The sequence below is a fragment of the Canis lupus genome, chromosome 26 (assembly GCF_003254725.2).
Source record: "Canis lupus dingo isolate Sandy chromosome 26, ASM325472v2, whole genome shotgun sequence".
NCBI lineage: Eukaryota > Metazoa > Chordata > Mammalia > Carnivora > Canidae > Canis > Canis lupus.
In genome coordinates this window covers 34641732-34654689 of record NC_064268.1, presented here as the reverse complement: position 1 = coordinate 34654689, position 12958 = coordinate 34641732, and the positions used below count along the sequence as shown (strand labels likewise).

The 12958-nt window shown below is 38.8% G+C and overlaps 1 long non-coding RNA gene across 7 annotated transcripts in view; it reads left to right on the top strand.

Annotated features, from left to right (window-relative positions):
• The window catches only part of LOC112656230 (uncharacterized), a 64743-nt gene that overhangs the window by 4088 nt on the left and 47697 nt on the right, over positions 1-12958 (top strand). The window contains exons 2-3 of one of the 7 annotated variants that reach the window (XR_007406141.1): positions 1393-1511; positions 3220-3753. The exons of 5 other annotated variants lie outside the window; for them this stretch is intronic. This is a non-coding gene — a long non-coding RNA (uncharacterized LOC112656230). Of the gene's footprint in view, positions 1-1392; positions 3754-12958 lie in introns of those variants that run through there. One more of the 7 variants, XR_007406140.1, reaches the window with a different exon arrangement.

Below are 12958 nucleotides of genomic sequence, written 5' to 3'. Positions count from 1 at the left end.
TAAAAGATGTGGACAGAGGTAACTAATATCAATCTGTCTTTTCCTTTTAATGTTTTTATTTAAAAACATTTCAATCTCTTCGAGATTTTGAGAGGATAGGAGTATATATGTATTTTTTTACAAAGCACTGAACTTGAAAAGCAAGTGGGACATTAAGAACAAAGAAAGCCCTACAAAGTAGCTCAGACTTCATTATTACAGACCTCAAATTCTGTTTTAGGCTCTGCCACTGTGATGATGTAAATGTACACGTGACTCTTCAGCACCCCACTTTCTCTGTCATCTCCTCCTCCTACGTCAGAGCAGCTTTTCCCTTTGCCTGTGTTTTTAAGGCCCGTGTTCTCAAACAGCGAAATGTTCTCTTAAAATAGTTCTCATCTTAGCAGACTGGTGGTTGAAATAAGCTACCTGTTGTCCAGACAAAGATAATCAAAATATGTAGGAATCGTCTCTGATCCGGGGATTGAGTCTCTGGTTTGAAGAGGTCAGGCTCTCCCTAGAAAGGAAAGGGCTTTTCCTGAAGAGTTTTCTAAGTTTATATTAAAGATTTAAAACCTACACTGGCAAGTACACACAATTCAACACATTCCAGTTTTCATCTTTGCTCTGTACAGTCCCACCTGGCATTGCTTAGCGTGTCACCCTTTCATCGCTCTCAAGCGAGTCTTCATGGTTTCTCCCGATAGACCACCTTCTACTTTTGTTCTCATCCTCCTTTGTCCTAGACTCTGCTTTCTTCCCTTAAAGCTCAACCCAAAAGCCACAAAAGCTTTCTTGGCAGTCCCTGCCCTCAAAATGGCTCTGCTCCTGTGGTCTAGCCCATGAAGTTCAGTACTTGTCAGTGGATCACCCTGTAATAATATAATCATATCTAATGGTGTGCTGTTTATATCAGAGACCTGTTTAGGTGCTAAACCCATGTTAGCCGATACTCCCAGCAATCATACGAAGAGGACTCTCTTTTTTTAGAGAAGGGAGGGTAGAGACTGGGACCCTCCCCAGCAATCAAAGACACACGTGCCTGTGGGTTTGACCACCATGTACCTCTATGAAGACTCTCATCCTTTATATAAGTTTTACATCTTCCATAGTGCGCAGCAGAAAGTGTGTTATCACTAAATAGTGACTAATTTAACGTCAGAATTAAAGACCAATTATACTTGAGTGTACACAGTCTTATTTTACATTGATGTTGAAATCTGGGAAGAAATAGCAAAGAGTGGCCTACTTTAAGAGTCTGTTTAAATCCTTGACATCACCGCGTTTATGTGATATTTGAGAGTTCCAAAGGAGCCAGTCGGTGACCATTTGGATTTCAGGCATTGCTACTTTAGCTATAATAATGATAAAACTTTTACATTAATTTACAACTTTTCCTCTCACCTTGGCAAGAACCCAGCATGGTGCAGAATGGGAGACAAAAGCAGAAACGTTGAGAAAATCACTACGTGTTCACAGTTGCTCTAGGACCTGATAGAGTGAGAAGGGTTCCATGAATCATGAATCATGAGGTAAAAGATAGTCCCAGGTTCAGCGGCTAACCACAGAAAACTGCATGTAAACCAGTTAGCCCTTGAGAGGGACACAGACTCCACATATGTACAGCATGCATTTTTTAACCACTTACCTGGGAACAAGAGATAGTAATTGCAAAAATGAGATCATGGAAGTGCTTAACCCCGTGACCATTTCAGGCGATGCTGGCAAAGTGCTAACTGCACCAAGAATAAAAAATAAAAATAAAAGTGGGTGATTTCATATCCCAGATGAATATCCAATTTACTGACTAGCTTAAAAATAATTTTTCTTGCCCACTGTAAGTCCAAGAGTATTTTTAGTGCTACAGCAGTATAAAAACAGCAACAGAAAACAAGATTTCTTGTTTTCTTTCATTCTTCCCTCTCTCCCACCTGACTTGTGCTCACCCTTCCAATGTCAAAGACATGTCTGTAGCATAGATGTGGGCTGTGTATGTAAGGTTTATGGTGAGTCTGTTCTATATAAACATTTTTCAGGTTGATGATCAAAGACTTTTGTAAAATGCAAGGGATCCAGACATTTGTCCTTTATATTTCGACTGTAGTATCAAGTTTATTAGAAAGCTAATGAGTAGTGAAGTACTGATACACTAACAAGAAAAAAAACACAACTTACTAACATCAGCATAGCAGTTGCTATCCTAAAATCTCCTTCCCTGACTCCCATCTGTACAAACCCAGTACAACTTAAAGGATGACTTGATTTCTCTTCTTTAAAAAAAAAAAATAAATTTAAGATACAATTGAATTTTCTAAAGCTTTTTACTTTTTTCATTTGACAAAAGTTCCCACTTGCAATAGGCAGTTGTATGTCACCTACAAATACTGTTGCAAAAGGAGATGACCATGGGTTGGAAAGCTGTAAATAGGAGTCACATTGCTATACATTGTGAATAGAAAAGTGGAAAGAAAGTATCTTAGGAAAAAGAAAAATGGATCTATGAATATGGCTTCACTTTTAATTCCACTTTCATTTAGACACAGCAGTCCTTTGTTTTGCAAATAATTCTACATGGGAAACTTCGTTACATACAGTTTACCATAAGAGAAAATGGCAAAACACTTAAAAAATTTTTTATATAAATTTTTGTGCAGAAAGACCAAATTATATTTTTAGGCACTTATGAAAGATTTAAAATATTGTATTCTAAAGGTTTTTGTTTGTTTTGGAACCATACCACAAGAGAAGTTTTCGAAGCAATTAATTTCTCGAGGGAATATATAAAAATAGCTAGGTTTAAAAAAATTCTAATATAAATACAGGTCGCCTCTTTAGAAGTAGATTATTTTGATAAAGTTCATTTGTAAGTTAATGGTTTGAAAGTTAACATACCTGCTTAGAGATAGCAAAGCTGAAAAAAAAATTGCTGAATTCGGCACATTAGAACTACAAAATTGTGAGAAAGACGTTCTTAAAATACCATTAAGAGTGCTTATTTCTTAAGTCATGAACTCTTCAGTTATTCCCTGAAGTAGTGCTCTATAAATATTCTTAAATTTACGTCAAGGGATTGTTAAATAAAAAAGCAATCTAAAAATGATATTTACACGGTGATATTTGCGGGAAAAATGGTAAGTCAAGATAAAACCATATATCTGTTCATATGCATAAAATACATGTGTGAGAGATTAACATGCCAGCATACTCATTGCTTGGTCCCTCTCTATTTCTCGTTGTCAGAGTTGAACCCTAAGGGTACTCTCAGTCCATAGGGAAGCAGAAGCAGGAATTTAAAGAAGCTGCTGACCCAAGACTAGGAAAGATTTTGCTTCAGGCTCCAAATGTCGAGATGATTTTTCTCCTTCTAAGACTTGTGAACACGGGTCCAGAGAGGAAGGAGCAGGTAACTGGAGTCCTCACTGGAGAGGAGGAAGCTTCTCGATAGGACCAGGGAGTCAGGTAGAGGGACCTTGGCCTGTACTTCTGCTGGTGTAGACAACAGGCCCTGCCATCTGCCCCTGGGGGCATCTGTAAGCCCCATCACAGGGATGGAGAATTGGATACCGTGTCCACAGTCAGGAATTGTGTACACAGTTGGGGCAATGGGAAAATGCTTGGGAAGGACCTAGAGGAAGCACATGAAAGGGATAATCTTCATGACCAAGGCCATTTGTGGAATTGGGGGAGATGGGAGAATTTGGGGGTATTCTCTGTTTTAAAGGTTTTACAACAAGAAAGTATTTATTTGATGTGTAATCCAAAGAATTTTAACTCATTGATTTAAAAAATAAATCATAATCAAATACTTTAAAATTTATTCTTGACAGCTGATGATTTTTAAAAAAGTTTAAAAAGTGTTACCCGCTGAATGTCTGTATCCCCCCCCCCCACCCAAATTCACATGTTGAAATCCTAACCCCCAAGGTAATGGTATAAGGAGGTGGAGCCACGAGGGGCGTTGAGGTCGTGAGAGTAGGGCCCCCATGTGTGGTATTAGTACCACAGCCCACAGAGCTGTCATCCCTGTCACCACTGAGGGAGGAAGCATTGTGTGAACCAGGACGCAGTCTCTCCCCTGACACTGAATCTGCTGGCTCCATGATCTTGGACAGTGAGAAATAAATTTCTGTTATTTACACACCACAGGTCTGCAGCAGTTTGTTAGAGCAGCTCGAACAGAATAAAACAGGAAGCAAATGAAAATTTTAACTGAGACTCCAAATGCGTCTTTTAACTGAGACTCCAAATGCTCCAAAGGCATTGCTGAGAGATTTATGAGTTGTATTAGTTACGTCTAATTTCATGTCAAAAGACATTATTTTCCTTTTCCATGGTAATACCTCTAATCATTTATTACAACAAAATATCAGATGTGATTTAGGTTGATTTGAGAGAGATGGAAAAAGAACCAAAAAGGGAAGAGAAAGGGGAAATGTGAAGGACTAAACAGGATATGTGTCTATAGCAGCTGCCATTTGTTGGCATTTATTGAGCGCTTTTTGCATGCCAGCTCCTAATTTTAGCGCTTTACGTAAATTATATAACGAAGTCTTCGAAACAACTTCAAGAGGGAGGTGTTGTTACTACTCCATTTTACATTTACAGTTGGACAAACACTACAACTTGCCCAAGGCCACAGAGCTGGAGGGAGTGAAGAGAGGTGACCCTTGAAAGTTTGACTTTAGGTGTGAACTGCCAGCCAGCATATCTGATTTCCTCCTTCATTGAGTGTAATGCAAAATAGCATAGAGGACTTTAAGGCTGGGGATGGAAAGAGAAGAGTGGAATGTATGCGGGAACTGGTACAAGAGGGAGTCAATTCTGGATCAACCTGTTTCTGTAATTACCACTAGGTGGCAGTGGTGGCCCAGGACACCTTAATTATTTTCAGGAGCAAGAGGGTTAAACCATAGGCCTTAGGGTGATAGGGAGTGAGAAACTGTACAGTCTCATTCAATGGTATGAGATGTTCTTGGATCAAAAGTGACCGCTAAAGGGACCTTTCTGACTCTGGCTCAAGACAGGCATGGCATATTATCTATTAACATTCTCATCAGTTTCTTCTATCAACCTCAAAAATTGTCAACTACAATTAATAATATCATCTCGATAAAGAGATAATTCTGTGCCAAGTATCATGTATTTGTCAGTTGATAAAAAGACTCCATCCTTCTTCTCCAGGGTCATTATCACAAAGATGACAGTGTGACACGAGATTAAAGTAAAATGGTAATTATTAGAAATACGTGTGGCATTGGGCTATAATCAAGTGATATTTAGCTAGGAAATCTAGGATTACTGAACCTAACCACTCGAACCCTATAAAGTTCCTGAGAAGGAGATGCTACTTGCAAGAGGAACAGGTGATAAACTAGTTCCCACCCTTTTGTTGGGGTTGACTTTCTACTAACTGCCCACTAACTGCCCCGTTTGGAACTTGCTGGAAGACTGGACGTTCACAGATGATCTGAGCTCAAGCACAAAGTGGAGCTTCTGCCTTCTATTAGGGCGCTCTTCTTACTGCCAGCTGGTTTGCACGATGAAATAAAAGAGTTAATAAGTCTAAATTCTTCGTGGCCTGAGCAGCTGAGAGCCCAGGATGGCTGGTTTGTATGAAGGGTCTGGATCCTGGGTCACTTTCCCTGTGGAAACAGAAGAGCAGAAAATGTAGGGGCAAAGTCCAAGAGAGAAAGCCATACCGACCATGGGAACTGCTGGTACCTAGCCATCAAAGATTAGCAGCTGTGGCCTGAGCACTGTTCTGGAAGCCAGGCCCATCAAGATAACTTCTCTACACTTTCAGTAGCAAGTGGGGAGAGAATTGAGAATCCTATCCTTCTCCACTGTACAAACAAATAAGGGTAACTGCATTTTACCTTTCCTAGGGCTGTGCTACTCAGAGCCAAGAGCCATCAGCAGCTAGTGAGCACTTGGGAGTGTTACTGAGAGACCGGTGAGACTCAAGAAACTGAATCTTAGATTTGATTTGATTTGAATTAATTTCAGTTTAAAAAGCAGAACAATATAAAATATTTCCCTGTTAAATACATCTTTATTGTCTTGATAGGATTCATTTCTCTTTAGCCATGGTATTGGTTATCTAACCCCTGGATTATCTAACCATTGGTAATCTAACCATTGGATTAGATACTGTTGCATTGTAATGAGTGTGTTGATTCACACATCCTTCCTGGTCTTACAAATACATAACGCCACCAACTGAATCAGTGTCAAAGGATTGATTCAATTGGGGTGGTATTTGTGATATGTTTATGTGAATTTTTTATTTAGGCAGCGTGAGTTACAGTGATACCTATGTAAATTGTAATTGATAATTAAATTGAAATGTTTAAATGATAATATACTTTCAACATTAATATAAGTGTGGACAAATTTAAAATAAAGACATACGTCTGATTCAGTCAGTTGGAAAGGAAGAAGATGGTATTTTGAAGGAAACAGTAAAGAAAAAAAATGGAAAAATATATGTGAGAATGTAATGATAAGAGGCAATTACATTCTGTTGGGCAAATCAAAACTGCTTGCTTGTGTAAAAATTTTTTTGAAGATAAAGTGGACAATGTTCAGAGATATTTTTAGCAAACACGTAAATTTGGTAATTAAATGTCTTTATACATTTTAAGTTATTTTTTAACAGTATCTGAGCTTGTAACCCTGACAAGCTATAAAATGACTTGGATACTTGCATAAAAAAAAGAAAATCCTTTTTAGATAGATGACAAAGAAATCATTATTTCAATTACAGCAATTTTGTTAGATAATAAAAAGACTAAAAAATACATTTTATAAAAAGTTAAAGATCATTGAGTAAACTGTCAAATAATCACCTGTAAGGGGCACTGGGGTGGCTCAGTGGTTGAGCGTCTGCCTTTGGCTCAGGGCATGACCCTGGGGTCTGGGGTCCTGGGATGGAGTCCCACATCGGGCTCCCTGCATGGAGCCTGCTTCTCCCTCTGCCTGTCTCTCTGCCTCTCTGTGTGTCTCATGAATAAATAAAATATTTTTAGAAATTACCAATAAAACACAAAGTCTTTCTAAAAATATTAAAGATCAATTGAAAATTTGAAAAACTGAAATACTTTCTTTAAGGTTTAAGATGAATCATGCAGTATGAGATATTGCTCCATTAATATCTTAGTTACCTTTTGTGTCAAAAGGCCTTCAGGTTCACCAAAAAGCTGTTAGCAACTCATGACCTGGAAAATTAAGTTGTGCTATAGATACATTGAATACTTAACTTCTGTTAAGAAGAATTTCAAATTTGTTTCAAAAAGTCACTTTCTATTGTAACAGACTCTAGATACATTTGGTCAAAAATTCAAATATATTGGAATTTTATGAAACAAGAGACTCATGTTTTCTTATTGCTTCATTTCACTTTAAGGTGCACATTGGAAATACTTGTGCTTTGTGTACTGAGAGTCTTAAAAGTATCATGAATGAAATTGTTAAAATTATTCAAATTTAAATGTAAAGGCCATGGATATACATATATTCACAGATCATGAGTTATCGTTAGTTTTGGTAACTATTGAAAGAAAAGACAACAGATTCATGAAATCCTGTGTTCTCTGCTAGTGCTCATTAGGTGAGTCATGTGAGAATTTTACAAAGATGTATTGTTACCTCCATATCAGGATTTTTTTTAAGATTTTATTCATTTATTCATGGGAGACACACACACACACACACACACACACACACACACACACACACAGAGGCAGAGGGAAAAGCAGGCTCCCTGTGGAGAGCCCGATGGACTCGATTCCGGACCCCAGGATCATGCTGAGCCAAGGCAGATGCTCAACCACTGGGCCACCCAGGTGCCCCAAACTATGGTTGTCTTTAACAGATGCCCCCATATCAGGATTTTTTGAAACAGAGGTAATAATGATGAAAAATGGCAGTGGGATTTATGTTTTCTCAACTTATATCACACTGCATAAAAATAAGTGAAATTTAAAGCTCTCGAAAAGGAAGTATTTGCAACTTAGCTAGACAGGTACAAAAATTTATGTCAAAACTAAAACTATTCATGTTTCAAATCAATATTTTATACATTTTTAAAACGAATCAACAAACAAGACAGTTTTAATTGTAATTGCCAATATTATGTAAATTGGTTGTAAAAATTAGAACAATTTGAGGAACAATGTTGATATTGATAAACTTTTAGAATTGCTTTTTGATTCAGGAAGTTCTTTGAATTTGATGTTAATAACATTGAGCTGACACAAGAGTTAAATTTACTTAATTTGGGTAGACACAGTTGAAACTGACATATTTCTGCTTCAAAGACAAAGTTTTTCTAAAGAATCATGAATCAGTTTTGTCAGTGCAGATGTGAATATTAATAGAAAATGATTTTTTTTTACTTGCCTCAGTTATTGGGAAACATTTAAGGATATTTGGGAAATCAGTAGGTGAATCTACTTTTTCAACTGCGAATTTTATGAAGTCTGAGTCCAGATCATGCATTCCCCAGTAAAAATTTAGCTCCCACACAATATGTGCTATGGTCTGTAAATACAATGTGCACACCAGATTTCAAAAATTTAGTACAAGAAAAAGAATGTAAAATAGCTCATTCATATTTTAAAATATTGGTTGTTGAAATGATAATATATTTTGGGCATTGGGTTAAAGTATAATACTCAAATTCAGCTCTCCTGTTCCTTTTTTCTTCTTTTGTAGTTACTGTAAAACTTTAAATTACTCCTCTGGCTCTCATTATCCTTGTGTTGAGCATCATTGGTCTGGGCTGCGCTCCGAATTACTTGGGGAGCTGGGCTCAGCCCTGAGGAATATTGGAGCCTTATTGTGACCTAACATCCTTAGAATGCTTGATTCCAGAGTACTGTCTCAGAAGGGAAGATGCTGTGAGAGCAGAGGGCTTTCCTGGTCTCTCCTACCTCTGGAGTATACATTCCATGACCAACACCTGAGCATACGGTGTCCCCCTGGATCCCAGAGCAGCAGCTCTCCCTCAGATCTGGGGCTGTCCTTCTCTGTTCCTCCCCTCTTCACCCCCACCCTGCCCTGTTTCCTTGGACTTTATTTTTTTTATTATTTTTTTTAGAAGATTTTATTTATTTATTCATGAGAGACACAGAGAGAGAGGCAGAGACACAGGCAGAGGGAGAAGCAGGCTCCATGAGAGAGAGCCTGATGCGGGACTTGATCCCGGGTCTCCAGGATCACACCCTGGGCTGCAGGCGGCACTAAACTGCTGTGCCACTGGGGCTGCCCTCCTTTGACTTTATAAACAAAGCCTTAGCCCCTGCCCTTCTCTAGCAGTCTTATCTTTTTTCCACCCAAGTCCCCCCAAAAACTACCACAACCCTCTTTTCCTTCCTTTTGTCCAGGGCACACACATCTGCTGATGCTAATTGGCTTCCTTTAGAGTCTCTTAGAAGGAATCAGACATTCTAATCAACAGAGAGCTTATCATTTCGTCCATCTGGTTCCAAAAACTTTAAGGAGTTACTATCTACTTAATGAAAGACATGTCTCCTCACCTTCATATAAACTTACAAAGAGGAAAGAAAACCCAGTGGGTTCATTCTTCCCGGGCCTCCAGTTTATGGCTCAGAAAAAAAATCAGAATTATTATGGAACATGAGTCAAAAAGCCAGAGCAAATGGACATATTTATCAGCAAAGACTGATTTAGAAAGTGTTTTTGAAGATTAGCATGCATAGAGGGACAAAGTCTAATGTTAAAAACCTGCTCTGCAAAACTGAAATGTTATAACAAATTCAGTCTGAAATTGTTTTAATTGGTGTGTACATGTGGAAACAATAGAAATCCCTCAAGTAGGAAGTATGCCTATTCAGTTCTGAATGCACCCAGGAATTTTATGAATTATTTTATATTAGAATTCCAAGCAAGAAAATAATACAGCTTCTTCGTAACAGCGAATGAATCCTATAATTAGTTTCTCTCTTCTTTTTCTTTTCTAGCAAAAATAAATATTTTTGCGATAGGTTTCATGTAAATATTCAGGTTATGCATTTAGGGTAATCTGTCCCTTTTCTGATTTTTTTTTTTTAATCAGAAAATGGTAAGTCTAAGGTGATGAGTACTTAAAAAAAAAACATATTTGCCTTCTCTCTAGGCTGATTACTTAATGCTGTAAAATACCAATCTCTCTGAATATTACCTCTCAGTTTTCTTTTCTTCAAATAGGAAGGATAATAGTATCTACTCCTGGGGGTGTTGCAAAGATGAAATTAGATGACCTACCTAGCACAGAGATAGGCAAATAGTGTTCTTATCATCCATTCTCATTCTCATTGCCTGATCACTGTCAGCATCATCCCATCCATATCATTATCAAGTTGCAGTATTTATCAGGACATGTCCCTTCTAGAGTGGCCTTACATCATAATCACATTTAACGTAGGCAGCTTGAACTCTGCATCCTCTAGAAAAAGGAGATGTAATAGTTTTGTTGATCCATTGGTCCCATGTTTGTAATGTGAGCATCACCAAATAAGATAGCAGAGTTTGAAGAGAGATCTTTTTTCATGCAACACACACTTATTTCAGGAATAAAACCTGGTTATTGGGCTAACTGCAAGATAGTATTTTTTGACTTTTTCAGAGACTGACCTGTATTTCTAGGTAACTTCAGGAATTTCACAGATGATTTTTATAAATGTATTTACCATAAATGTTAATTTCAGAACCTAATTCTGACATTACACAGGACTCTACTAGATGGGACAAAATCTACCTTTTGACAGTTTCCTCTTCATTGGCTGTGTCTTAGCTTAGAATTGTTAAGTCTCTTCCTCTCTCACACAGAAATGAGAGGGAAGCCTGGGAGGGTCTTGTAAATGCCTTTAGTGCCCCAGACCTTTGTACAAGATCAAGAAAGCTTTGGCAGCTACTGAGAGTTTTTGACTAAGAAGTGTAACTGAAATGATTATTTTAAGACATTAAACCGATTTTTAAAAGATTTTTCCCTTGGACATCCACATGCAGAAGAATGAAACTAGACCACTCTCTTACACCATACACAAAGATAAACTCGAAATGGATGAAAGATCTAAATGTGAGACAAGATTCCATCCAAATCCTGGAGGAGAACACAGGCAACACCTTTTTTGAACTTGGTCACAGCAACTTCTTGCAAGATACATAGATGAAGGCAAGGGAAACAAAAGCAAAAATGAACTACTGGGACTTCATCAAGATAAAAAGCTTCTGCACAGCAAAGGAAACAGTCAACAAAACTAAAAGACAACCTACAGAATGGGAGAAGAGATTTGCAAATGACGTATCAGATAAAGAGCTATCCAAGATCTATAAAGAACTTTTTAAACTCAACAGCAAATAAAATCCAATCATGAAATGGGCAAAAGACATGAACAGAAATCTCACAGAGGAAGACACAGACATGGCCAACATACACATGAGAAAATGCTCTGCATCACTGGCCATCAGGGAAATACAAATAGAAACCACAATGAGATCCCACCTCACACCAGTGAGAATGGGGCAAATTAACAAGGCAGGAAACAACAAATGTTAGGATGTGGAGAAAGGGGAACCCTCTTGCACTGTTGGTGGGAATGGGAACTGGTGCAGCCACTCTGGAAAACTGTGGAGGTTCCTCAAAGAGTTAAAAATAGATCTGCCCTATGACCTAGCAATTGCACTGCTGGGGAGTTACCCCAAAGATACAGATGCAGTAAAATGCCGGGACACCTGCACCCCAATGTTTCTAGCAGCAATGTCCACAGTAGCCAAGCTGTGGAAGGAGCCTCGGTGTCCATCGAAAGATGATGGATAAAGAAGATGTGGTCTATGTATACAATGGAATATTCCTCAGCCATCAGAAATGACAAATACCCACTTTTTGCTTCGATGTGGAGGGAACTGGAGGGTATTATGCTGAGTGAAGTAAGTCAGTCGGAAAAGGACAAACATTATATGTTCTCATTCATTCAGGGAATATAAAAATTAGTGAAAGGGAATAAAGGGAAAGAAGAGAAAATGAGTGAAATTATCAGTGAGGGTGACAAAACATGAGAGACTCCTAACTCTGGGAAATGAATAGGGGTAGTGGAAGGGGAAGTGGGCGGGGGGTTGGGGTGACTGGGTGATGGGCACTGAGGGGTGGCAATTGACGGGATGAGCGCTGGGTGTTATGCTATATGTTGGCAAATTGAACTCCAATAAAAAAATAATAAAAGCTTTATCCCCTGGAGTGCCTGAGTGGCTCAGTTGGTGAGCATCTGCCTCCGGGCTCCCTGCTTAGCGAGGAATCTGCTTCTCCATGCCCCTCCTCCCCCAACTCGTGCTCCCTCTCAAATAATTAAAGGTCTGGATGTCCCAGGATGACTGCATGAAGGAAGAAGTAGGTGGCTGAAAATTAACAGTAAGCGTACCTATGGGGTGCCTGGGTGGCACTGTTGGTTAAGCGTCTGATTCTTGATTTCAGCTCAGGTTGTGATCTCAGGGTCATGAGATCAAGCTCCGAGTCTGTCCCCACACTCTGTGGAGTCAGCTCGGGTTTCTCTCTCCCTCTCCTCTGCCCCTCCCCTCTGTTTGCTTTCTCAAAAAAAAAAAAAAAAAAAAAAAACTTAAATAAGCATAACTAAATAAAATTAGGCTTAACTGCAAAAGGGTTGTCCTGGTTCGGAGTGAGGAAACCAGTGCAAAGTGAAAGAGCCCCAAGGAAAGGTCACTAAATTTCAAAGCATCCATGCTGCCAGCAAAAATCAAAATGAAACCACAAGGAGTTTATTGAGCTTCATGGGAGCAGTCACTCTGCTTACCTTGTGAACACAGACCTTAGAGCCATAATCCACAATGTATGCTGAAATTTCAGAGCGAGACCTATGCCAAGACTCACCGGTTATTCATCAGTTAGAATCAGCAGGGCTAGCAGTGTGTGCTGTGTGGATCAAAGTTCCCTTTTCCTTGTGCCCATGAGATTGTATGTCCT